The sequence below is a fragment of the Megascapheus bottae genome, chromosome X (genome assembly GCF_031878675.1).
Source record: "Megascapheus bottae isolate mThoBot1 chromosome X, mThoBot2.hap1, whole genome shotgun sequence".
NCBI lineage: Eukaryota > Metazoa > Chordata > Mammalia > Rodentia > Geomyidae > Megascapheus > Megascapheus bottae.
Genome location: NC_143547.1, coordinates 65921190 through 65925660, shown reverse-complemented (window position 1 = coordinate 65925660; position 4471 = coordinate 65921190). Strand labels below are relative to the sequence as shown.

Genomic DNA, 4471 nt, shown 5'->3' with positions numbered 1-4471 from the left:
TAAAGATTCAAACTTTTAGTATAAGTTCTGGGGAGTTAAGGTCAACATGAAGATTGACGATATTCCTTGACATATAATAGGACAATGCTCAATTTCAAGTTAATATTATAGGGACTTCGTTTTGTGACAACCAAGGGCTGAAATGGACCTATAAAGTTGCCATGACATCCCCCCAGCACCCCCAGGCCATCCAAACCCAGCCATGATCAAGGTGATCCACATCTATAACAAGCCCTACATTGAAGACACGCAGCAGCAGATCATCAGGGAGACCTTCCACCTGGTGTCCAAGAGAGATGACAATTCTGCATCTTCCTGGAATGAGTCCTTTGATAATCAGTATTAAGCTGTGTAACTTCGTGTTACATCCAGTTAATTGGAGGCTCTGACACAGCTGATATACTGACATTGTCTTCCCTATGGATTCCTCAGAAAATGAATTTGACATTTTTTTATCTCATTCCAGTGTTTGTGGAGATATTAGACAATTAGGCAATGTTTTGAGAACATCTGTGAGCTGAACTTGCTGTTCCATTTAGACAAGGTTCACAATGTTCTTGTAGAAATGGTGATGTGGGAATGGTATTGGAGACCAACATGAAGGAGATTGTAACGCAAATGGATGCACAGAACAAATTCGAGAAGTCTGAGGCTGGATTGGCAGGTGCTCCAGGCTGTGTCATATCCGCTGTTATGAACATGAATCTTCTTGAGATCCCAAGAAACATTTACATTGGTCACATCAGTATAAAAGTGCCAGACCTGCTCTGTTTTAAATAAAATATTAAAAAGACCATTCACAGGAAAAACCCAGGAGGAAATGTCATCTAAGTTTACCATGCAGTTGTTTACCAAAAGTAGAGGAAGCGAGTCTTAACTTTTGCTCTTAGATTTAAGTAAAGGTACTGTATAGAAATTGTGTATAATCAGTATGGGAGCACTTTGTTGGTTTGCTTGCTCAGTGATTTTAAAGGACATGTATAGTATAGTTCGTGTGTGTGTGTGTGTGTGTGTGTGTGTGTGTGTGTGTGTGTGTCAGTGTTTTCTTTCTTTAGAAAAATCTGCATTACTATGCCCACATAAGGCATGCCTGTATCTATTGGCTATTAATGTACTTCTGTGACATATTTCAGTTGCCCTGAGATCTTCACTAGCAATAATTTGTTTGCCAAACTCAGGACTTGAACTCAGGCCCTCAGCACTGTCCCTTGGGCTTTCTCAAGGCTATAGTTCTACCACTTGAGCCACAGCACCATTTCCAGCTTTTTTGTATGTATGTAGTACCAAGGATTCGAACCCAGGTCTTTGTGCATTCTAGGCACATACTCTACCACTAGGTCAAACTCCTGACCCCAGCAATAATTTTTTACAACCCTCTGATTCAACAAAGTAAATAAAAGTCTATTTTATCATTGTTAAAAAAGTTGCTGTGACATCTGGAAAAATGAAGCATTGATGATGATATATGTGACACTTTCTATAGGGGAGACTTCAGCACAAAGCCGACTGAGACAGGGCAAGGAAAAGAATAAGTTTGAAAGTTCAGGTTTATGGAAACTAGTAGTTCAAGTCATTCCCCATTGTTATGGAATGGAAAAGAATACCTGATGATGAAACACAACTAGATGGGAAAAGAATAAATTGCTATGACCTTATGTGGTTTGACTCAAGAGGCTTGTGTTCAGGGCCTGGGCAAGGCACTGTCGCTGAGCGTTTTCTTTTTTATTGTAATGTATAGAAGGATCACAGTTACATTTGCCAGACAGAGGGTACATTACTTCTCACACATCGACACCCCCTCTCATGTTCTTATCCCTATTTCCCTCCCCCTACCTCCTCCCAATAATCTTGTTTTCCCTAAGCTTCTTTTGCTCAAAACTAGCACTTTACCACTTGAGCCCTTCTGCTAATCCAGGGCACTTAAAAATGTTTGTGACAGGCTGGGAATGTGGCTTAGTGGTAGAATGTTTGCCTAGCATGCACGAAACCATTGATTCCATTTCCCAGTACCACATAAACAGAAAAATCCTGAAGGGCTCTTGAACCAAAAGTATGAATTACATACAAGATTAAAGACTGTATTTACTTCAGGTAATAAAATTGCTAAAATTAAAAAATAAGTACCTAGAGATAAATTGTAGACTCTATACCCCTGGGAAATGTGGGGCAATAACCCAAATTCCTGTAAGAGTTATATAAGGACAAGATTATGGAAAAATATGAGCTCAACCCAAAGAAAAAATTACAAAACCACAACCAAAAGTAATACATCTCCAATGACAGAAGACATCAAAAGTAGGAGCATAAAAACATGAGAAAGTAGAACTATCTGAGAAAAATCAATTACTTTTAAATTTCATAGATTGTTTTATAAAATTTAAAAATAATTGATTATACAGACAATATAATAGAAACAAAATCTAGAAAATATTTTCATGAATGCTAAAAAATGAAAGTAAGCAACCAAACTAGCTAGATAGTAGATTAAAGAAAACAGAGTACATTGTTATTTGAAATAAAAGTTACGTATTAGAAAAATCACCTGAGGAGCTAACTCTATAATTCTAACTATTGAAGAAGGTGAGATATAAGGATTGAAGCTCAAAGCCGCCATGTCAGAAAAGTCTATGAAGTACTTATCCTCCATTAATCAGCAAAATTCCTAAAAAGGAACATAACATCCTTAAGTAAAAAAAGCAAAGTGAGAAAGTGAGGTCTTGAATTCAAGCCCCAGTATCAATCTCAAAATGTAGGATAATCAAATAAAGAGATAAACAAACATTTCTAATAACCAAAATATACAGGAAAGAGAATGTATGAAAGGAAGGTATTTATCAAAATTTGACCATTTTAATGCATATATATTATTTTGTAGTAACAAAGATGTGGATGATCATATTTTTCATTAAAATGCAGATATTTATATTGGAGGTCACTCCCAAGAAGATACAGAAGATTATTAAATCCGTATAATTTAAGAGAGGAAGGCCCAAAGAAATTTTCATATATACAAAAAGAGACATGGAAAAGATAAATGACAATGAGAATAATAACATGGAAGATAAAAGGACGTAAGTAGAATAGAAAAACCAAGCAAAATATGTCATCAGTGAATATATATGAATGGATTTAGAGTAACAAAAATGCCATTGTTATGTATCAAAGATAAACCTAAATCTTAATGATATTGAAACTTTAGAAGACAAAGGGTTGAGAAAAATGTATTAGGTCTACATACAAATTATGAGTAAAGTTATTTTAAACATGTACTCCCTGTGTTTTAAATATTGCTTTAAAGATGAACAATGGAAATTGAAAGTATTTTTACCAAAATAGTTTATAAATATAGTACCTCTTTATAAATCCTATTCATTTCACCCTTCTCACATACCCTTTCTAATCCGTCTTTTCACTTATCATAATTTTAAGTTGCAAATATCCATTTTCTGGTATTTATTTTTGGGGGTTTTGATTTAGTCTCTTTAAAGATTTATATTATTTGGATGGTTCCATATTTGGGCTGTAATGAATAGTGTTACAGTGAGCATGGTTGTTCTGGTAGCTTTAGTATGGCCTTGTTTGTGCTATATTAGATAAATGCCCAGGTATAGAATTGCATCAGATATAGTTTCTGCATGGCAAATGACACAGATAATAAGTTAAATAGAAAGCCAACAAAATGAGAGAACATTATCATTAGCTATATATCAGACAAGTGTCTAATATCCAAAATGTATCTATATCTCAAAAAATTAACCCCCTTAAAGAAACCCTCAAAGAACAAACAATCCAATTAATGAATGTGCTAATGACCAAAACATTAAATTCTCAGAAGAAATAAAAATGGACAAAGGACACATGAAGAATTATTCAACATCTCTGGTCATAAAGGAATTACAAATCAAAGCAAGCACTGAGCTAGAATGGCCAATATCAGGAAAACTAACAATAATAAACATTGGTGATGATGTGGTCAAAAAAGAACCTATTACACTAAGTGTTGGTGGAGTAAGGTTAATCAATCAGTTTGCAAAGCAGTATGGACATTCCCTAAAAAAAACTAAACGTAGTTTAGTTTATGAACCAGCAATTCCAAATCTGGGAATTTATCCAATACAGCACAAAAAAGGAACTTTATTTTGGTTCATCATGGACCTTCAACTCTGGCCCTGGACACTATCCTTAAGCATTTCAGCTCAAGGCTAGGATTCTACCACTTGAGCCACAGCGCCACTTCCAAAAGAAAACTTTTGAAATTCGTTTTTGGAAATATTTTAACATATAGATGAAACCCAGAGAGATATGAAGAATATGTTCACCAGTCTAATACTTAAAACTAGATTTGGAAATCCTCATAAAGTATTAGCAATTTCACTCCCTTAAGATATTAAAAATATTAATGAATTATACTTATTCCAAGGTTTTGAGGATTTTAAATATTAAAATGAAAGTTATTCTAAGTTTTCTATTC

At 34.6% G+C, this 4471-nt stretch overlaps 1 pseudogene; it reads left to right on the top strand.

Moving 5' to 3' along the window:
• The first annotated feature begins 202 nt into the window (after positions 1–202).
• LOC150041207 (AP-3 complex subunit sigma-1 pseudogene) lies at positions 203–780 on the top strand (annotated as a pseudogene).
• The last annotated feature ends 3691 nt before the right edge of the window (positions 781–4471 follow it).